Genomic DNA, 23,530 nt, shown 5'->3' on the forward strand with positions numbered 1-23,530 from the left:
GGAACAACAAACAAGTCTTATTAAGTTTTAAATTATCATCCGTTTTGGTAAAAAACGTACTTAATAGGAAATGTACTTAATTTAAGCAACATATAACAATTATTCATTGATTGGCTTCATGAATTAAATATAAGGGGGCTATTTATATTGTTAACTGAGTGTATATGTGAATTACTGATTATATAAATCTGTCTCATTAGGACTCGAGGGACAGTGCCTGCATCAGCCTCCAGGCACATGCTTCCTGATGCTAACTAGTCCAAACTCTCAGCCATCCACTTGCTCTAGCTTACTTCAAAGCAGCGGGAGAGGAAAGAGGCCCACATTAGCATATATTTACATACCTGCAGATGCACCCTAATTTGTGGCAGCTGTTGGATTAAATAGTTCTCATTGGGAGAGATGCATGGGCGTAATTTCCACTAGGGACTAGACCTGGGTTCAAATACTATTTGACATCTCTCAAATACTTTGAGCATTTTCCCTAGTCAGCCTGGAGTGTTAGATGGGTGGGGTTTGCAGCTTTGTGACTATTCTATTGGTCCATTAAGCCAGACAAGCTCAGTCATGCACATATAAAGTGTCACACCCTGAACTGTTTCACCTGTCTTGTGCTTGTCTACACCCCCCACCAGGTGTGTCCCATTTCCCTTATTATCCCCTGTGTATTTATACCTTTGTTTTCTGTTTCTGTTGCCAGTGCGACTTGTTTTGTCAGGTCTTACCAGCATGTTTCCCATTTCGACTGTTCTCAAGTTTTTGTTTTCTAGTCTACCCGGTTCTGACCATTCTGGCAACCCTGAGCATGCCTGCCGTCCTGTACCTGCCTGACTCTGACCTGGTTTACGAACCTCTGCCTGCCCTCGACCTGCCTTTAGCCTGCCCCTTTGTGATAATAAATATTCTGAGAATTGAACTATCTGCCTCCTGTGTCTGCATCTGATTCATATCCTGAGACGTGATGATAAAGTATCTGAAATGACTTCAAATATTATTTAAATCCAGGTCTGCAAGGGACTAGGTACGCACACACATACATTTCAATGTTAAATGTTTCTCCCCAACACTTTTGTCGATTGATGTCATAATTTATTGCCCAATTAGATTGTGTAGAAATGTATGAAATGAGCTTTGAATGGCAATTTGGCAAAAGAGCTTGGAATAGCAATGGGGGTGGTCCCCCAAAACCCTTGCCTGATTTTTCTCCCCCACATTTTGTATACAAGTTTTGTAGGAATGTTAATTTAAGGGCCTTTTAGATCACAATGAAAAAGGTTACATGGGTATGGAAGTCCTAGATCAGCCCTTCAAGCTGAACAGAGTAAAACAGAATGGGGCTTTCTGTCTTTTCATTCTTAAACACATGTAAGATGAATGTTATGTTTCAATTCCCTCTCTAACCCCAATCTGCTGAAACACTGCAGAAGTCAAAGAGCTAATAGAACTCATTATAAACCCATGAATGTTCTAGTAACTCACACATTGTCTTTGCCCAAAAGGCGCTATCCCTCTATTATTTACATCTTTGAGTTCGTAACTGTAAATCAGCAATAAACCGAAAGAAGTGTGTAAAACCTGACATTTTTTTCACACAAAACAAATCGGTTACTTTCTTTGTCTCGTCCCTTGCATCTGGGCTAAGAAATCAATTTCAATCTCCATAAAATGTGGGTATCTTTAGCGGTAAAACGATTAGTGTTTGATGTTACAGTATCTATCCTTTGACCAATGTAAATCCCCTCTAGATTTTTGTCAAATGTGTGTGTGTGTGTGTGTGTGTGTGTGTGTGTGTGTGTGTGTGTGTGTGTGTGTGTGTGTGTGTGTGTGTGTGTGTGTGTGTGTGTGTGTGTGTGTGTGTGTGTCTGTGTGTGTGTGTGTGTGTAATGCTACAAGCACAGTGAGGATACAGTCTTTGGGGATTTGCTAACTCATGTGTTCCAGTTTATTATGTTACTGACACTATTTAAAGTCGTTGTAGGCCATAAACAGGTTTACGTTACCAATTTTTCACACATCCCAAATTATTTTGACAAGGAGTCAATAATTAAAAATTTAAATTAGGGTCGCTTTACCTTTCAAATGAACTGCCCCAATAGTGGTCAGAATAAATAAACTCAATATACAAGGATTTCAAATACAGTATAAACATTTTGTCTGGCATTTCTGGAACACGTATCAGGGACAATGAAATATCAAACAATTTACACAGATGTCGGAAGACTGTGGACACAACACTCAATTACACTAAGTATGACATCGCTCTGGACAATTCAGTCAGCTTTGATAACTTTAACAAGTCTGTTTATCTTTTATCTTCAAACCAAAATGGCCACCTCCATCAACTCCTTGGCCTTCCGGTTGTCAAAAAGCTTTCTGTATGTACCAGGTCTTCCCCGTAGGAAGTGCTTTGGACTCTCATCTGAAAAAGTGTGTGTATATACAGCATGAGACTCTGAGCACACAACCAGGTAAGAAGGACAGTTCCGGTGTTCTGGAGCAAGGCGGGTAATTGCCTCTCGGCTCCAAAAGATGACATCCTTCTTCTTCACGCTTCAGTGAGTTTTGCCTGCCTGCGCTTTTCCCGCAGCTGCACAGGTCATCTGAAAACCCTCGCACGGTGCATGGGACCCTTCGTTTCCGTCCGTTTCCTCACAGTCTGCACAGGTTACTTTAATGGATGCGGGCGGCCCTTGACACTACGTGGTTTTAATTGTGTTTGGATTGGCTTCGTGTTTAGACTGTGAAGATGAGATGTGAGAGAGCCTCATTCTACTCAGATCCATCTGCTGTTGTGGGAAAACATTACCTGAACCTTCTTGGTGAGACGGGGGTAACGCAGTCATAAGCATGTCATAACAGAGTTATAAGCTGTTGTACACTCTTACAAAAAAGGGTTCTAAAAGGGTTCTTCGGCTGTCCACATAGGAGAACCCTTTGTGGTTTCAGGCAGGACCCTTTGTGGAAAGGGCTCTACATGGAACCCAAAAGGGTTATACCTGCACCAAAAGGGTTCTACCTGGAACCAAAAAGGGTTCTTCAAAGGGTTCTGCTATGGGGACATCCGAAGAACCCTTTTAGGTTCTAGATAGCACCTTTTTCTAAGAATATAGCTAAGAGTGTACATGGCCTTCAGTTTCAGCCTTGACTTACTTCTGCCAGGGAAGGGGGCATCGAGGTAGTAGCCTAACTACTGGGGCTCCAGGTAGAAGTTCCCTTTTGGCACAGATCTAGAATCGGCTTACCCTCCCCAAATCCTAACCTTAACCATTGTCAGGAAATAAGCTAAACTGACCTTAGATCAGATTCCAGGGGCAACTTTAACTTACTCCCCACTGGGTCAGACGACAAAGGACGAAAGCATGTCATGGCAAGAACACAAAAGTTAGAGAGGGGTAGAGTTTTTAGAAAATCCTGATGAAAAAATATAACACAACCATCTAAAAGCCTTAATAATTTAAAGTTTCATTATTTGAATTTGCAACATGAATCAGTCATTTTGTTACAATCCGTGGTTAAAGATAGTGGGGCTCCTTTTAATGTTATTATTTTGTAGCAAATTAGCAATTTCATTTGGTCTATCAATTTCTGATGTCTTAAAATGTATCAAATATTCTGAGCTTGAATAAAATAAATGCACTTCAAGGATTGGCCCGGACGTATGGCTGCCAATTCTGTCACCAAGGTCCAGAGCATTATCCAGTACCTTCCCTTCACCCCTACCTCCCTCCCAGACTCTCTCCTAATCCACTAAATTCTTTCCTCAGCTCACCCTTCCTAACCCAACATGTAATAATTACTAATTTCTACCCACCCCTCTTATGCAATGCATATTGAATTTAAGCCCGTCTTCAAACCTCCCTCTCCCTCAACCCTAAAGACCATCATTTAGGAGCCTGCTGAGTCATTGATTGGATTGTGTAGGGGTCTCCGAGCAAATTAGACTGTACCAACCCGCCACAGTTATAAAATGGCCAACCGCGTGACAGGACATGCTCTCAGCCAATCTCCATTGGAGCGTGGCTAATGGGATGTGTGCATTGATTTTGCTGTGTCGTGGTCGTTGCCTCAATACATTACGGTGATGATCGTATCAGCACTGATCAAACATTCATCTAGAATATTTAGGATATTATGGCAATCACCACCATTTCAGAAGCCAATAGCGCCCATTTGACCAGGAAGGATGGAGAACTTTGGATGGATGTTTGTTTTAGCCATGCACGGTATTGTCAATAGGGGCAGAGTAATGGAAGGTTAAGTCAGATGGATGACATCGATACTAACATCAATACTTTTTAAAGAGATACTTGCTGTCAAGGAATTGAACACACACCATAAAAATGAATTCCATTCCAAATTAAGAGCATGTTGACCTTGACCCCTTTTGATTGGTAGAAAAAGTCAGTTCATAGTTCATATTCTGCCCATGGTATAAAACGACTATTCCCAGACCAAAAATGGTTAACTATGAACCAGTACGGTGTCAATATTAGGAGGCATTCATAGGCAACTCCTGCTGAGAATGAAATAACTTAGGCTGAGACTGAGACGGTCCTAATATGGAGACCGTAGTGGAGGATTCTCACACATTGTCTTGCTGACAGTCAGCTAGGCCCTACAGGACGTTAAGCCCTTTGGACCAGCTGGCAAACTCACTCAGTTCACCAGCCCTCTAGCACTAACGGACCTCCAGGGCAGCTCAATGTCAGCCAGAGGTCGCAATCATTGTTCAATACTACTGTATATAAAGTAGTATTTCCTTCCACATTTTGTGCCACATTTCTGCGGACTCCATCATTAACTGGTTCCAGGAACCAGCAGCACCTTTCAATATCTGAAAAGTATGCTATGCAGAGTAGCCCACTGTGTTACTGTAACTACAGATCTTGGAGATTAGATTATCCCACCCACACGATCTAACCATTACAAGATTGATAAGATATCTGATCCTATGTCAGTTGTTGGGGGCGGGGGGGGGGGGGGGTAACCTCTCTACCTACTCCACAACACTGTTTTCCTCGGAAGTGTCAAATGTTGCACAACACTACCTGAATGACTATCGGGGGAAAAGATTCCTCTGCATGTTTCTCCCCTAAGCAGGTTACAATTTCCATTCCTTATTAAAACTAAGCAAATGATTACCGTAGAGTTGGTTTTGTAAATTGCAAGGTGGTGGACTGCCTCAAAACACACACACACACACACACACACACACACACGCACGCACGCACGCACACACACACACACACACAGTGACACACACCAACCAAACAAGCGCTGACTCCCTGGGAGACCCCCTCTGATGATTTTTAGGAATGTCTCCATCCTCCCAGCATGCAACAGTGCCTGGAGCAAGAGCTTCAAAGGCTCGGCAACGTGTGAAACAATATATCTCATATCTCACACGAGAGAGATTAAAGTAGATGTCACACGTCAAAATTTGATGGATGACCCTATGTGAACCTATGTGACCGCTATGTGAACCTAAGGGGCTGCCTGTCAGGACATCCTGATGGTTAGGTGGGGGTCTTTGGGTAAGGGTCCAGTTGTCAGGTCAACCGGTAATGATTTATGACCCAAGCCTGATTTATGACCCTATGTAATGATTTATGACCCTATGTCATGTAGAAGGGTGCATGTCAATATTTGGGTTTCAGGTCAGGACATCGTGGTGGTTAGGGGGGTAGGGTTGAGTAAGTGACCAGGTGTCAGGTCAACCTGTTTCTCACGGTTTGGGGGTGGTTAATGCCCCTTATAAAGCGGCTGAACAATACCTGTTTAAGCCTGTACATGATAACCCCCCTGAATATTAAACAAAAATGACACCTATGCCAATTTTAGGGATGTTATGCACGGCTTGTCATGAACCCAGTGACCAAAGCCTTGAAAAAGTTCTGTGTGAAGCTCCAGAATGTTTTAAAGGATTTTTGGGTACGAGTGAGGGCCACATGTCTTACATATTCCACCCGGAGGATTCTACGGTAAAGATATTCACAGACAGTGGACCCAAACCCCTTTATCAGGCAAAACCTGGGAGTTTTCCCCCGGCTCTGGGGATGAGAGAATGGCTAAACATCAGGCTGGCGCTTTGTAAAATTGAACAGGTCCTGAGTGGTACAAATGTGCCAGGATATGCTTTGGAAGAACAGGTCTGCGGCCGCAGTGATCTCAAGGCTCTAAGAATTGCTTCAATGGACTATAGCCCTGACAACAAAGTGACAATTTTAGCCTGTGACCTTTATGATAAGTCTAATGCTACAAAGTCTGTCAATTCTCCTGTAGCTTCCAGAGCACGCAAACATGTAAACTTTTTTATTCCTGTGTTTAGTTTTAAATGGGTGGATTATCCAATTTTCATAACCCTTATGAATAAGCTGGACATTCTCTTCCAAAATGGTGAACAGTTACAGCGCTGGGCGAGGCTTTCCTTGAGACAGAGTCAAGACCAAAAGGCCAGACGTCGGATCTACCCCTGGAGTGAAAACTTACCAAGTGTTGCTGAGCCTGGCAAGAGATCCCGGCATTTTGATGACCAACTGGACACTGACAATGGGGGGTGGTTGCATCAGATCCCTGGATCTGTAAGAACGGCATTGTAAAATACCTTAATAATGTAAGGCTATAAAATGTATGTACTAAATATTTTGAATGAAATAAATGGTTTTAAAAGCAGAATCTTACCATGTCAGGAACTCTCGCGTTTGTTCACTCTTAGCGCAGTCGGTCCCTGAGAAAAAAACTTGCGCAATGTGCGCGCGTGTGTGTGTGTGTGTTTCAAAAACAGAGAAAAAAGGGTCGGGTGTGTTTGTTAAAAAAATACCCTTGCATCTGCGCTCAAGGCTCTCTATGCATGGGGGTCGTTTGAAACCAAGGTTTACACTATCTGGCAAAACAGATGCCTAAAAGTCATTCAGCCCAGCGATGTCGAGACCTCCCCACCCCAACATCTAGATGCTAGCCCCCGGAGATTTTAGAATATCAAAAAGATACCTAATGTTTAGACACCCCCCCAATACCCTATGTTTGAACCAAATGGCAGGTGTTTGAACCACATGTCTTAGGCTTCAAAGATAACTTTGAGGCGGTTTTAGCGCGAAAAAATACGACACCACTAGAGTCAGACGGCTACAAAAGCTATGCAAAACAGGTCCCCCTGTTAGCCTCGTTTTAGCGCAGTTACCCTACAGCATTCCCCCCAGGAATAGTTATCGGACGGACCCCGTTAAAAAAGATAATCTGGGAAAAACCTCCTCATGGATATTTCTGAAGGTTAGTTCTTGAAATAAATATTTACATATGCTATATATTAGATTTGTTTGTTCTGGGGAATTGTTTGAAAACGTTGTATGTTATAGAAATATTAAACAGGCCTTAGGGCCCGGATTCTTAACGTATAAAATGTCAATATTAGCTAAAATGATTAGAGCTTTAATATTATCTAATGTTTTTTTAGATTCTCAAACCTTCACGCAGATTCTCCGAGATATAAATGAGCTCGAACCGGCCGTAGGGTCTCCGGAACAAATTGCTTACATCCCAACGCCGACCCTGAATTGTAGTAAGTAAGATCCAAGAATTCCGTAAGAATATTTATACCTTAAAAACAAAAAGTGTCGGCATCTTATATTAAAAGTTATTTTATGTGTTTACAGCGGAAATACCTCCGAGAAGGGATGCCATATGTCAGGGGTGTCAAACTCATTCCACGGAGGGCCGAGTGTCTGCAGGTTTTTGGTTTTTCCTTTCAATAAAGCCCTAGACAACCAGGTGTGGGGAGTTCCTAACTAATTAGTGATGTTAATTCATCAATCAAGTACAAGGGAGGAGCGAAAACCCGCAGACACTCGGCCCTCCGTGGAATGAGTTTGACACCTGTGCCATAGGTAGTCTACACGGTTTCTGTGAAGGATATGCCTACGAGACAATTTTGCCCTACTCCCAGGATGTATTTACACACAAGCCGCAAACAGAGACTTTAAACGGCAGGTCAACTCCCCTGAGCCAGGACCGTTGGGCGCCCCCTATTAAACACCAACGGACAATCAGTGCCCAGATCCACAGGTCCGCTTCACCCGAACAATACTACTGGGCGGGTATTCACGAGACAGCGTTACAAGGACAAGGTATGAATCAATTATCATTTATATATATATTTTATTTTTATGCCTGAATATATAAAATAATATGTTTAAACATGGCCTAATGCTGTTTTTTTTATTTTTTATTTCAGGCTCACAAGCTACAGACCAGGCAGATGCTATAATTAGGGTTGCCCAAAGACATGTTCCCGAGTTCTCAGAGCTTCTTCAGAACAGCCCTCTTCAAAAAAGCCGAGGTATTTAATTCATGTATTGTTAATATATAGGCTTATATCTGAAATGTATTTTACATTTTTATCAAACATATTTTAGGGTTAATAACCTATTTTTCTGTATGTATTATTTTTAATGCAGACTCCTCGCCGGCTTATAAAGACATCCAAGAAGCTACACATCTAGATCCCGAGGAGGCGCCAAAGACCCCAGTCACCAGAACAGCGAAGCCTGATGATTTCAAAGTTTTAAATGACATTTCTGAGGTAGACGATTTGATGTTCTGTGAAGTGGCCAACCTTATTGAAACGGCCAATTCTGGTGGGGCAACAGCCTCTTGTGAAATAGACCAAGCCGTGCTTTTCAAGGCTTTTACACAGGGTTTAAAATCACGAAAGGCTTTACTTCAACGTCGTATGGGTATTCTATTCGAACATCAATACAATCAGGATGTGTCATTCTGGCGTAGAGAGCTTCCCCGCATGTTAAACAACAGTAGGGTTAAAACAAGCAAATACCTCCGTTAAAAAACACATATGTAAAAAACACAAGCACACACATCCTTAAGTAGAGAAATGGCGCCCCCTATAGACCTAAGCGAGACAATTGAAACCCTCTTAGCGGAAATCCCTACAGAGCTCCAAGATATAATTAACCATATGAATGATTCTGGGCTAATTGACATAGGGGCTATAGATGAAAACCTATTATCCCAGATTCCCTCCGAACTCATTGAAATTATTACACGTATGAATGAGTCAGGGTCTGCCGATGAAAACAGGTTATCACAGATACCCGAATCAATCATATCTTTAATTACCCTGATGAACGAGAGCCCTAGGTTTAATTCTGCACCCCCTACACCTCTAAGCCATCCTTTAACACCCATGTTCGAAGAGTCTGAAACCCAATACGATGTTTTTGAACAGCTGAACAAATGTCTATCAAATCTGGAGCGGGAAGGTCTTGATCACAATGTACAGAACGAGAGCCCTAGGTTTAATTCTGCACCACCTACACCTCTAAGCCAGCCTTTAACACCCATGTCTGAAGAGTCTGAAACCCAATACGATGTTTTTGAACAGTTGGACAATTGTCTAGCAAATCAGGATGGGGATGGTCTTGATCGCAGTGAACATGTTTTGTATCGAAATAAATTCCACAATATTGAGGTTCGACAGTTTTTCAATTTCGCATGGGGGGGTCAGATTCGGGAATATGCTGTGTTTTACGTAATGCTTATGGACACTTTGAATGAACTGGTAGATAGAGTTAGAGCTTATAGCCAACCAAGGGATACCTTACAGTTGGAAATTTTTGGAGACAGTCTGCAGAGCCGTGTATCGCTTATTTTAAATAAGGGTGAAGCAGATCTTGAACAATTTGTTAACCTGCTAGAACGCCTTGTTCAGTCAAATTTAAACGTGCTAGCAGATAGGACCCTCGAACTTGTAGTACAATTAGTCCGGCCACCACAAGGGGGCGGCGGGCAGAGACGTAAACTCGATAGCCTGATGCAGTCCGAAATCATAAGCAATAAAAAGGCCTACCTCATAATCGTTCACAATCATGGTAATAAGCTATGCTTTGCCATAGGTTTGGCCCACTTACTCAGCCCAGGATGTACAGAGCGCGAAGCGTTACAGAAAGCTCAAGAGCTACAAAAGGCTGTGGGTTTAGGTATACAGGAGGCTGTGGCTTTCTCCGACATAGGCAAATTTGAAAACTTTCTGAATATCAAGATTGTGGTTTTGTACCACAGCAGGGCTAATGACGCTCTCTTGAAGTTCCAAAATATACAAGAACCACACCCTAAGACTATGTACTTTTATGTGCAAAATGAGCATTACTATGCCGTAACTAACATCACAGCATTTTTAGGCGCCCCATATGTCTGTCCAGCCTGTCATACCGGCTACACCCGCAAGGGGGGGCACTCGTGCCGTTATAACTGTTCAGTATGTCTGGATAAACAATGCCCTATGCAACCGCTAAACTTGACACCCTGTGAGGATTGTCACCGCACATGTCGTTCGGCCTACTGTTACGAAAAACACAAAACTGAAACATGGCACCCCAAGGCCTGTAAATCTGTAAGCAGTTGTGACATTAACAAGAAATGTCCAAAATGTCATTGCAATTACAACCTTAAAATAGACAGCCCTAAACCCCATGTTTGTGGTATTCTACATTGCCCAATCTGTAAAGGGCCCTTGAAAAGCAGAGACGCAGAACTTGTTCAAGAAGTACCACATGAGTGTTACATTCAGCCCTTGGCTGAAGATGAACATACAGAGAAATATGTTTTTTATGATTTTGAGACAAATCAGCAATCAGGGGTTCACTTGCCTATTTTTGTATCTACCATGACTTTCACCGGTGAAAAGTGGTCGGCCGAGGGGCCCGATTGCGCCCGACTCTTTCTAAAACATTTTAGAAAGGCCCAGTACAGAAACTTCACGTTTATAGCTCACAATGCTAGAGCCTATGACTCCTATCTGCTTCTGAACCCTTTGATACAGCAAGGCGTGGCGCCCAGTGTCATTGCTCAAGGGAGTAAAATCTTATGCTTTGTTGACCCCGCCTTCAAACAGAGATACATTGACAGCTTAAGCTTCTTACCCATGAGATTGGCTCAAATGCCAGAGGCCTTGGGTTTTGAAAACTCGGTCAAAGGCTATTTCTCCCACTTCTTCACATCTGAGGAGAATCTACATTATATAGGAGCTTATCCAGCCCCCGAAATGTACGGTTGTGATCAAATGTCTCCCAAAGAGCGTGAGAAATTCATGACGTGGTACGAGACAGTAAGACATGGAACTTTTGATTTCCATAAAGAGATGGAATCATACTGTGACAATGACGTGGTTATACTACGTGAAGGATGCCTCAGATTCAGAGAAGAGGTAATCAAAGATGCAGGCATTGACCCCTGGAGCTGTACAACTATTGCATCCGCGTGCATGAAAACCTATCGTACACACTATCTAACTCCAGCATCTATAGCTATCCCATCGCCAGACAACTACCGACGACAATTCAAGGCCTACTCTAGTGGTTCCATTCAATGGTTGGAGTACCTCGCCCAGGATAAAAATGTTTTTATCCAACATGCTTTGAATCGGGGGGAGAAGGCTTTTGGGCCTTACCATGTCGATGGATACACACAGATTGACGGTGTTGAGACAGTGTATGAGTACAACGGTTGTTTCTTCCACGGTTGTAAATTATGCTTTGTCCCCCAGGCCATGTGTGTCCTAACCCAAAAGACTTTTGGGGAAATGTACCAAGAGTTTCAAGACAAACTGAATTCTTTAAAGGCTACTTACGGGTTAAAAGTTGTGGTTTTGTGGGAACACGAATGGACAGCCCTGAAAAAGGCGGATCCTCATGTTCAGGCCTTCCTTACCCAATATGACCCTCCAGAGCCCCTGGAACCGAGACAGGCCTTGTTTGGAGGCAGGACCAATGCTTTGACATTGCGTTATGTAGCTCAACCCGACGAGACAATAGGCTATGTAGATTTTACATCCCTATATCCTCATGTAATGAGTTCCTCATGCTATCCTATAGGGCATCCTGAAATTATTCACAGCGACTTTGACATACCTCAAAATTATTTTGGTTTAATCAAAGCGACTGTCTACCCTCCTAGGGGTCTGTTTATACCTGTGCTGCCTTACAAGGGGTCTAAAGGAAAACTTTTCTTTCCCCTTTGTCGCACATGCTGTGAACACAACAACCAGGAAAACCCATGTGATCACTCAGATCAAGAAAGAGCCCTGACAGGTGTATGGGTCACCGTTGAATTCTCTAAGGCTTTGGAGAAGGGGTATCGTGTGGCCAAAATCTTTGAAGTGTGGAACTTTTCCAGGAAATCAGACACACTTTTTAAAGAGTACATCAAGACCTTCTTGAGATGCAAGCAGATGGCTTCAGGCTATCCAGCATCGGTCACAGATCAAGAGAGTAAAGAGAAGTACATTCAAGACTACCATGACAGAGAAGGCATACTTCTTGACCCTGACAGAATACAGGTCAACAAAACCAAAAGAAATGTTTCGAAATTGTACTTGAACTCCCTTTGGGGGAAGTTAGCGCAGAGAAGCAATATGCTAACAACTTCGATCATTAAAGACCCGGAAGAATTTTTGGAATTTGTTTTTTCGGACCAATACGAAATTTCACATTTTTCATTCTTGAGTCAAGACATTGCCATGGTGCAATGGCGGCGCAACCCAAAGTGGGTTCTACCCCCAGGTAATGTAAATGTGTTTCTTGCAGCATTTACCACAGCCTATGCCCGACTTGAACTGTACACCCTCATGGAACAGCTTCAGCGGCGGGTTCTTTACCACGACACAGACTCTGTGGTCTATGTAAGCAAGCCGGGGGATTGGAACCCCCCACTTAGCAACTATCTTGGGGGTTTAACTAGTGAACTCGCCGAGGGTGACCATATCACAGAATGGTCCTCATGTGGGCCCAAAAGCTATGCTTTTAGGACTAAAGACAATCACGTGGTGTTGAAAGCCAAAGGCGTGACTCAAAACTACGAAAATGCCCCGCGTGTAAACTTGGAATCAATCACGCGCTTGGTCGAGGGGTTCGTAAATGACAAGAATAGTGACTTGGAGATTTTGACCTCCTACAACAAAATAGTGAGGGATAAAAAGGGGTTCCATCTAAGAAACGCCCCACTCACTAAAAGATTCAGGGTAGTCTATGACAAGAGACGGCTATTGCCTGACGGTACCACATTGCCCTTTGGCTACTGACTTAGGCTACAAGCCCCAGTGTGTCTTAAAGCTTAAGATATAATGACGGCTGTCGAGGATTTTGACCCCCGTTTAAAACTGCCCTTTTCGGCCTTAATTGCAGGCCCATCAAACAGTGGTAAAACTTTTTTTGTAAAAAGTATTTTAGAGAATTCTGAACATGTGTTATCTCAAAAGCCTGACAATATTGTATGGTGTTATTCATGTTACCAACCTCTGTATGATGAATTATTGAAGACAATAAAAATCAAGTTTGTTGAAGGAATACCCGAATCTCTGTCTGATGATGAACTTCTCCCCCCACATAAATATAATCTGCTGGTTTTGGACGATATGCTATTTGCTGGTAGCGAACACCCCGAAATTGCACGAGCTTTTACCCAATATACTCATCATAGAAACCTGTCCGTGCTTTACTTGGTCCAGAATGTGTTTCACCAAGGTAAAAATAGTCGGACCATTAGCTTGAATGCCAACTACATGGTATTGTTTAAAAATCCTAGAGACAAACTGCAAATTAGCACTCTAGCTCAGCAGATGTACCCTGGACGGAAATCATACTTTATGGAGAGCTATGAGGACGCTACCAAAGAGCCATTTTCTTATTTAATCGTGGATTTAAAAGCAAATACTCCAGAACACCTTAGGCTACGTACAGGGCTGTTTCCGTGGGAGCGGCCTGCTGCATACCTTCCTAAAAAGTAAACGCTATGTCTCTGCGTTTAAAAAGAAACCTGCCCCTCTTGACAAGGCTAGTTGGGTCTACAGCTAAAGGACGGAAGGCCATCTTGGGTAGTTGTTCTTCAGATCTCATATTAGCCTTATGTGAGATTGCTTTGAATCTTCTCAAAGGACGCATTCCACTCACCCTGAACCAATTGAAAAAATTAAAGAGACAAAAGACCGCGATCAAACTCTTTGCCAATAAAAGGGCCAGTCTTCAAAAGAAAAGACATAGTATACAACAGTCTGGGGGTTTTCTTCTACCTTTACTCAGTATAGCCGTGCCCTTCATCACCAGCCTTATTGCGGCCAGACGTGGGGGTTGAACACGCGGTGTGATGGCCACTAAAATGTACTTGGTGCCTCAACAAGAGTTGGATAGACTTAAAAATCAAATGCAGGGTCCTGAAAATATCAGACAAACAGCTGAAAATGATTTGGATACGGCCATGAAGGATGTTTTGAACCGAAAAGGATTGAACCCCTATGATAAGATTCAAAAATACACAAACCTAATGCAAAGATATTTGACTCTGGTAAAGCAAGGGGAGAGAGAGACCAACCATTTAACACTTTCCCTACCGGACCCTTTAACAGATGTCGAACCTAACGAGAGCCCGGCCCCGGTAAGGCCTGTACCGGCGATCTTACCTAGTGAAGATCCTATGTCTGGTGAAGCTCAAATGCCTTTTGAAGATAAAGTTATGCATGACCTACTGACACATGTGCCTTTACGTAACAGGAAGAATGTTAAATACATTATGAACAAGATAAAAGACTCAAAGGGGTTAGCTGCTTGGAACGATTCTGGAGAGTTTATACTTCAGGGCGCTGTTGTTAGGGGGTCCCATATGGTGGACTTACTTAAAAGTACCACGGCTGCCCACAAGGTTGCTGATGACCGAAGGCCTCCCGGCTGGCGTCAGTTTCTTAAGGCCCTGGCAATCCTGAACATTCCCCTCTCGGGTGTACCCAACCATAAGCTTCGTCAACAGATTCAAGCTTTAAAACAAAAGCCTTCAACGAGATACAGCACCCCTAAAGCTGCCCCAACGACACCGCCCCCCCTATGAAAGCGATGATGCTAACTCATTTACTCCCATGAACGTCTCAGGACCTTTTCCTAATCCCGATCTCTCGGCGTGGTTAGACTTTTGAAAATGACTTTTGAATGACTATGATTAAATTCAATAAAATGTTTTATTTGAAAAATAAGCAATTTAACATTTGTGGCATTCTTGAAACATATGACGTGAGCATACGCCTTGATTACGCGTTCTTAAACGACACACATTTGAACACTTTTGATATTTTCTAACAAAACAAGATACAAAGTTATCATTACTTCTTAAATCATCCTTATAAAGAAACATAACATCTTCAAAAGAAACTCCCCGGGCTCTTTGGCACAGGTAAAATACACAGTGGTGACCGCATGTAGTGGAAAGGTTATCTTGCACTTGTTTGATGCTGTAGTAGATCTTTGAACCGTTTAGGGTCAAAAAATCTTTAATAGATTTAGGGAAATGTGAAAAACCGGGGGGAAAGCCATAGGAATCAAAAAAAGTTGAGATTTTTCTTCCACCTTCCTGTTCTAATGTCATAGCTAGCCAATGTTCACCAGGCATGTGTTTAGGATGGGTATTGACAATAAACATTGCAGGCCTCTCAGGCCATATCTCAATAGGTAATTCATCACAAGCCATCACTCCACAAAATTGTTTTCCAATCAAGCGGCTCATGAGCCCTTCCAACTCTTGGGTATTCATGTCTTTGCTCAAAGGTCCTTAATAATAATCCACTAAGACCTGTCTTCGGGCATTCACTTCCAAGATTGAATCAGAGCATGCGTAAACAATCATGCTAACTGTACAGGCTAAAGGTGTACGGAAACGCATTTCCAGCCTGAGGTTACCTTGGGACACCACAGACAGATTTCCTGAGGTGTCATCATCAGGGGATAAATTGAAAGCATACAACGTGTAACCCTCTGCAAAATCATTTCTGTCAATAGGTAAAGAGAGATCTTTTAGATGCCTCCCTGTAGCCAGGAATAGATTGTAAAATTCTCGCACAGATATGTTGTTGTTAAATTGGGGTTGGAAAGCCTTAGCAGGAACCTGACGTCCGTCCTGACAGAGAGCTACATACTCTGCATTGAAGTGTTGAAAATTAAAGGGTTTTTTATCTAAACTCCCCGTATTAGAGGCGTGATCAACCAGACCTATAACCACATATCTAGGTAAAGGGCCTAGAAATAGGTTTTCTTGACTGCAGATTCTACTGCCCACAGGTATGCTAAAGGTTTTCATGGTAATTCTTTGGAGAGGGTAAAGGGCATTTCCTTTCATCAAAGCATGTGAGTGACCCAGGCGTACGGCCGGAGATACAGACACTTTTTTAATAAAAAGGGTGGCCCCCAACACTTTCAAACTAAAATCCCCGTCTTGGGGAGACATCAGGCAAAAATCATCCTTGGCCCTGGTTAATTTTAATCTTAAATCAACCGAATTTAAGAGTAACCGTTCTTGAAAGAAAATGTCAGAGTGTATAGGGCCTAGCAAATGAAACTCTCGAGATTCGGCGCAGTAGCGAGCTCGTGCCGCTAGTCCTTTGTTTGCACCGGTGGAAGGGTCTGTCGATTCCATAGAGGCTCCTGCAGTATCCTTGCTAAACAGCCCGGCGCTAAATTGTGTTTTGAGAGTGTCTTCGGAGTAGTTTAGTAAACACTCCATGATGGCTCTATAAGGGTATGTGGCGCTGCTTTGACTGATTAGGCGTTCACCCAAAGTCACATCAACTTGGGAGAAAATGGTGGCCAAGGGGTAATTAATGAGACTCACTTTGGCATCGCCTGCAATATTAGACCCATCTCTTTTGGTCACTTTTAGACGTAAATGCACCAAGGTGTTGTTGAGGTCCAGATAGTTGTCACCGTGGCCTGGTATGAAAAATTCGATAGGCCCGTTATCGGTAATAGCAGAGAGAGGGGCTATCTCCACATAACTGGATCTATCTATTGAATGCTGCGTTAAAGGGGCCGTGAAAAGATCGAGTTCTGTCTTTATAGCTTCAGAGGACATTCGATGTAAAAGAGCCATGTCACTTATTCTTTTAGAAAATACTTCCTAGTATTCTTTTAGCCTGTTTTGGTTCAGACCTCCTCACTTTACCACGTCTTTGACTTACTGAGGTTCTTTTAACAGTTAACCGCCGCTTTTTAGGTGCCGGCCTGCGTCTTAAACCTGGGGGTCTCTTTTTTGGTCTTCGAGACAATATCATAAGCCCCGAGCCTTCTTGATGCTCCACATCTGGTGACGCCCTTCGGGTCATAGCATTGGCTACAACCTCACTTACTATATTTTTAGCCGCGGATTTTAAATGTGGTTTGGCTATGCTGAAGCCCCTCTTCATAAACGGTAAAACCATCCTAAAGAGGTTACGGAATATACCGCCTATCCCCGCACCATACATTGTCGGTGCTCCATGATATCCTGGTAGTCCATTACCAACTTGATCCACATAGTATGAAACATAACGGTTAGGGTCGAGCTGATGGTGCTCCATAACTCTTTTATTTGTATTATGTTTATAAATATAATACAGATATTATATATGTAGAGAGGTTTTGGTGGGTCTAAAGTGGAGTTTTACAATCGTTTTACCATAAGTAAATTCAATGTTTTCGTTCTGATCCGTTTTAAGCTCAACCAGAATGTTTTCAATATAGTTCTTGCTGACATGTACGTAGTGCGGCTTGTCATAATTGACAGTGACGATGTCCCCATCCTTTCCGTCTATATGAACTGTTCGCAGGAGGGGCACACAGCTGTCTCCGACCCTTTGATAGGTTATGATGTCGGTATAGACAAATATGTTGTAAAAGCCTGCATGTATATCCGCAGGGAATGGGAATAATTTATCGTTCACATACGTCCATTTATTGGGACCCATCCCCAACATGTAGGATAAATTACCGCTGGTCTTTATACCTCCGTTAGCAGGCCCTGAGATTTGTATCCTTTTATGGATTGGATTGTAGAATAGGAATATTTCCATCTTGTTCAGGGTTAGGTGTTCATTCAACTCTGAGACGATCCTGTCGACGGTTCTATAGAAACCTTTTTTAAGCTTAATAAGTTTCGCAGGTTCCGATAACCTTTTGCAATAAAAATCACGGTCCTTAGCTTTGATATTATACCAACTATGGGGGTATGTAATCTCGCTGAGACCTACTTCCCAAGCCTCTGATAACTCTATAGGCTTTGGAAAATTGGTTGTATACTTCGAACTCTGATTATTACGATATATCTGTGCCGACGCATTACTGGGGAGAGTCAGGTAGAAGCCGCTGTGTTCCATGATGCCCAACTGTGTACACGCGACTGATGCGCTAGTTATCATGACTAGGGGTTTAAATTAATCCCCGTTGCCTCCACCACATCATGCTCCAATACCCAACTGTTGAACTTTTGAGGCCAGTTTTTCCAGCGGACCAGCAACCATTTTTTACCCTTTTCTCTCTTCTGATCTAGAATCTCCTCCACGTGAAAGACTTTGTCTTTACCCAACTGGACCTTCTGTAATTCCTTCTCATAAAAAGATCCCTCTATAACACAGGTGTCAAACTCATTCCACGGGGGGCCGAGTGTCTGCGGGTTTTCGCTCCTCCCTTGTACTTGATTGATGAATTAACATCACTAATTAGTTAGGAACTCCCCACACCTGGTTGTCTAGGGCTTTATTGAAAGGAAAAACCAAAAACCTGCAGACACTAGGCCCTCCGTGGAATGAGTTTGACACCCCTGCTCTATAAGATCCCCGTCATAATCTTTTAATTTGTAGACCGGGGGAATGCGTGGCAGACATTCGGTAACGGTAAACAACTCCGAGCTAAAGCCTTGTTCGTATTTTTTGTCGAAAACACCCCTCAACTTTGATATACGAACCAAGTCACCCACTAGGAATTTAAAAGTCATTTTTTTCTTACGGCGAAGTGGGAACAAACCATACATATTTTTAAAGACTTGAAAAGAGTTTTCCGAAGAGACGTCAGAGGGCTTCATACGTATACTCTTATGGAAGCTGTGGTTGTACCCGTTTACTAAATCCTGAACTATGTCTGTATATCTGTGGGTGTTGTGAGCTGTAAAATATCGCCACATCCGCTCTTTCAAAGTCCTATTAAAGCGTTCCACAACCGAAGCTTTCAAATCAGAGCCTGTAGCAAAATGTATTATTTTATACTTATTCATCAGCTTCTGAAATGTTTTATTGAAGAATTCTTTTCCGCCATCAGTCTGCACTTTATTGGGTGCTCCTCCTGCCTTCAAGATCGAGTCAAAGGCCCGGGTTACCTCGGCCCCGCTCTTATTTTTTAAAACCCTTACAAAGGCTACTTTAGAGAAAATATCTATAACCGTTAGCATGTAGCGATTTCCATCATTTTTATCGGCAAGGGCCTGCATGTCGCATAGATCCGCCTGAAATTGGGATAAGGGATGCGTAGAAAAAACTCTATTTCTTGGAAATTGTTTTCTTACAGATTTATGGAGAGTATAGGCATCCTGCTCTGATAACCACTCACTCACTTTAGCATCGCTTAACAGGCTACCTGTTTCTTCGGCTATTGCTCTCTGTAAACGCTCTTTACCACCATAAGACCCGGGGTTAGCGGGATTATAATAAATGTTTTTCAACAGCTGTTCAGCCATCCTTCTTGCCTCTCTGAGGGACAATAACGTTAATGAGCCACTTTCAAATAACGACAACATTTCAGTTTGAGAATTTTTATTTTTTTAACACCAAGTATTACGTATACAACCAATTCAGGATTTGTTGCAAGATACAAGTCCCAGTTTTCTCAACAATCACATCATGCAACACCCTGTATATATGGTTTAGATTTACAGGTTTGTGTCGCTGAATTTTTAAAACACACACGTCGGATATATAAGTATATAAACAACAAATATGATACACGTTCACATTAAATGGGGGTTCAAACAAATAATGCAAAATCTTAGCCAAAGTTACTTCTAGCTCTTCAGACTCATCAACAATTCTTGATACCATTTGTGTCCATTGCAAACTCCCACCCGTATGTCGTACATGATTCATGATTTGTTCCATTTTCAGCAAACGCTCTACATTAGCCCAGGTATTGTGTGTCGTGTAGAACGATACATTATTCACTTTATTTTCAATAATCTGATGCATAACATTTGTAAGGTCTCTCAAAAGAAAAAATGTATTTATTCGCTCCAACATCGTAGACACATAGTTACCCATAGCTTTTACGTCTAAATAACAAAATGTCACTCGGTCTCTTGGGATTTATTGAGCCAGAAAAGCACCACATCAGCAACCACAGCTTCCCGGTATTTGTTGTCGGCCACCAGGGTGTGTCGGATTTCTTTGAGTTTCTCGTGGATGAAAATTGCCTCCTTCAGTTCATGTAGGAAGGCCTCGGTTACCCCGTAAACTCTAGGGATAGACGGCACAAGACCCATAGCCTCCAGGGCGCTGACCAGCGAGGGTATAAACCTGCGGGACCACAGTCTTTTCACCAGCTCCTCAAAATGATTGAAAAAGTAGTATCTCGGAGGGTCGTATAGGCAAGGATGACGACGCTGGCTGGGGTGATTGATCTCACAGCCGATGCATTTTTCTCTTATATAGTCGCCAATCACCAAGTCTAAAAGTGTAGCTACAGAGGCCTTGATGGTATCCACAAAAATAGTACTGACCACCCCATCAAACACATCCTCAGGCTGGGTACATGTAGGGGGTGTCGAGGGTCTTGCCAGGGGTGAGTAGAGTGTAGGGCTGTGAGGCATTGAGTCCTTAGTTTCGGGGCCCCATGACGTAGATGCGTCCACGTAGATGGTCTGGAGATCCATGGTGTATGCTGAAATGAAGAACTGGCTGCTTTTTTCTTTTTATTGTAGAACAAGGCCATTGGGTATCTGGGGGGGCGTGGTTAAAGCATCCGCTTACTTAGTTTTCTTCTGACGCTGTATCTTCTGGAGGCTCTTTTGCATCGTAATCTTTACGATTCGTATATATTATGCACTTCTTTAAATGAACAAGGCTCTGCCGCTGTTGGCTCTGTACAAAGAGATCATCCAACGCCTGCAACATTTTCAATTCCATTACATCCCAACTTTTAAAAGGAATAAGCAGACGCAGTCGGGTATCCCCAGTATGGCCCCCCTCCCTGAGGTTTTGGTTTCGGATTTCCTGGGTGCCGATATAGAACTCCACGCAGCCGCAGGGACGTCCATTCTGTCTTTGTATTTTCACCCTGTGAAATATTCGTCCTGAGGAGTCAGGGGTACCTTCCCAACGGGTCTCGTGGCCCGTGAACACACTATACCCCTTGGTGATAAGGCGCAGTTCAGGACACACAACCTTGCGAAAAACCGACCAGTCTTCAACACCATATTCCAAGCCTACAGTCTGGTCTGTATATTCTTCTCCTTCAGCTACCGTATAGAGGGTCACTCTACAGGCCACGTAATCAAACCGATACCCCCACAGCTGTCCATTAGACATCAACACTTGATCTTTCAGCGCATTTGATGGAGGTATTTGGGTTCTATAAACATTTAAAAAACGTTTTTTTGGAGCATCATATATTGCGGGTTGATACTTGGCCCGTGCTCTATGGACCAACCGAGGACCCGCTTCAGTTGTTACAGTCATCACTGCTTTGTCACCGATCCCAAATTCCATGGTTATTCTTAAGATCTTGTACAGTCTTAAACAGGAATTGTTCTGGGGCTTTATAAGGCTTCTGCAAAGCCAGCCTCTTTGAAATGTTCATTAACAACCCCCAACACTAGACATCCAGGAACAGTTTGACATGACACCTGGTCACTTACTTATCCAAAAAGCACCCCTAACCATCAGGATGTCCTGACCGGAAGCCCAAATATGGGCATGCCCCCATTCTACAAACCATTGGGGCATCAATCACTACATAGGGTCATAAATCATGATCTTTTTTTGATTTACGACATTGACAGCTTGACACTTACCCCAAAGACCCCCACCCCAGGCCAGGATGTCCTGACCGGAAGCCCAAATATGGGCATGCCTGCTACAACAGGACATAGGGTCATAAATCATTACATAGGGTCATAAATCAGGCTTGGGTCATAAATCATTACCGGTTGACCTGACAACTGGACCCTTACCCAAAGACCCCCACCCCAGGCCAGGATGTCCTGACCGGAAGCCCAAATATGGGCATGCCTGCTACAACAGGACATAGGGTCATAAATCATTACATAGGGTCATAAATCAGGCTTGGGTCATAAATCATTACCGGTTGACCTGACAACTGGACCCTTACCCAAAGACCCCCACCTAACCATCAGGATGTCCTGACAGGCAGCCCCTTAGGTTCACATAGCGGTCACATAGGTTCACATAGGGTCATCCATCAAATTTTGACGTGTGACATCTACTTTAATCTCTCTCACACGTCCTCCTGTGCCATTCTTCTCCTGTGTTTGTATGTGTGTGTGTGCATTCAAACTCCTGTGTCATCGCTTGTAGGATCGCTTGTGTGTTTCGACACAGCGATCTGTCAGTCACGTTGGCAACTGTACACTGCCTATCGTGGGTGGGAGCAATCATACTGTTAAAATTCTGCACACGTCTCCCGTATTAAGAACCAAAGTGGTTTTGATGGCACCAGTTTTGACAGACATGCTGGGTAAATACAGCTTCAGCTCGGTTATCTCCCAGGAGTACCGATTACAAACTGTAGAGTAGGGCAAGGTTGCATTCCAAATAGGTTTAGGCCCCGTATGGGCCCGAGTCGACAGTAGTGTACTAAAATGGAAATAGGTGGCATTTGAGACACAACCCAAGGGCTCCACTTTACATATAGTCTTCATAAAACATTCATAGCACTTCCATATGGAAACCCCTAAAGGAGTGTACAGAAAATGTATAATAAGTTGCATGTGTAACAGGGTGGGTTATGTTTCCACTTGCCTCTAAAGAAATGTGTATTTAATGTTCAAGCATTCTTATTGGTTGGGTCAATTCCGATGACAATAAGGCGTGTTGTTATTGGCCCAGCTTACAGATCGGGGAGATCACGAACGTCAGGTCTCCCCAGTATGAAAATGTGACGCAAGAGGTAGGTCACGTTCTGAATACTGTATTCTATTTTTATATTTTACAATATGTACAAGTTTGCTGTACGTTGCTGATTTATACATGTGTGGGTATATGGTACCTGTTAGGGATTGAGGGGCTTTCTGGGATGTGCTTTGGTATATGATTGCTGTATTTAAGTGTGTTAGCTAGCATGCAACAATGTAATGGTCACATAGGCCCACTGCTAACACAGTTGTTTTCATGCTACATATTTTACCATCGACAACTATCAGCATCATTAAGCCCTGCACATTAATGTGCTGTTTCCTATTTAACTACAGAAAATAAAGAATTATCTTTCATGCTAGGTTTAGAGGCTCATAGAGACTCCCGCGCTCCAGAGTGGCGCAACGTTCTAAGGAACTACATCTCAGTGCTAGAGGTGTCACTACAGACCCTGGTTCAATTCCAGGCTGTATCACAACCGGCCGTGATTGGGAGTCCCATAGGGCGGCACACAATTGGCCCAGCGTTGTCCGGGTTATGGTTTGGCCAGAGTAGGCTGTCATTTTAAATAAAAAATTGTTCTTAACGGGCTTG

The 23,530-nt window shown here is 43.0% G+C and overlaps 1 long non-coding RNA gene across 1 annotated transcript; it reads left to right on the forward strand.

Annotated features, from left to right (window-relative positions):
- The first annotated feature begins 7,954 nt into the window (after positions 1–7,954).
- On the forward strand, positions 7,955–8,542 carry LOC120041617. Its single transcript, XR_005475905.1, has 3 exons — positions 7,955–8,123; positions 8,231–8,335; positions 8,454–8,542. It is a non-coding gene; the product is annotated as an uncharacterized LOC120041617 (long non-coding RNA).
- The last annotated feature ends 14,988 nt before the right edge of the window (positions 8,543–23,530 follow it).

Source organism: Salvelinus namaycush, unplaced genomic scaffold (genome assembly GCF_016432855.1).
Source record: "Salvelinus namaycush isolate Seneca unplaced genomic scaffold, SaNama_1.0 Scaffold488, whole genome shotgun sequence".
NCBI lineage: Eukaryota > Metazoa > Chordata > Actinopteri > Salmoniformes > Salmonidae > Salvelinus > Salvelinus namaycush.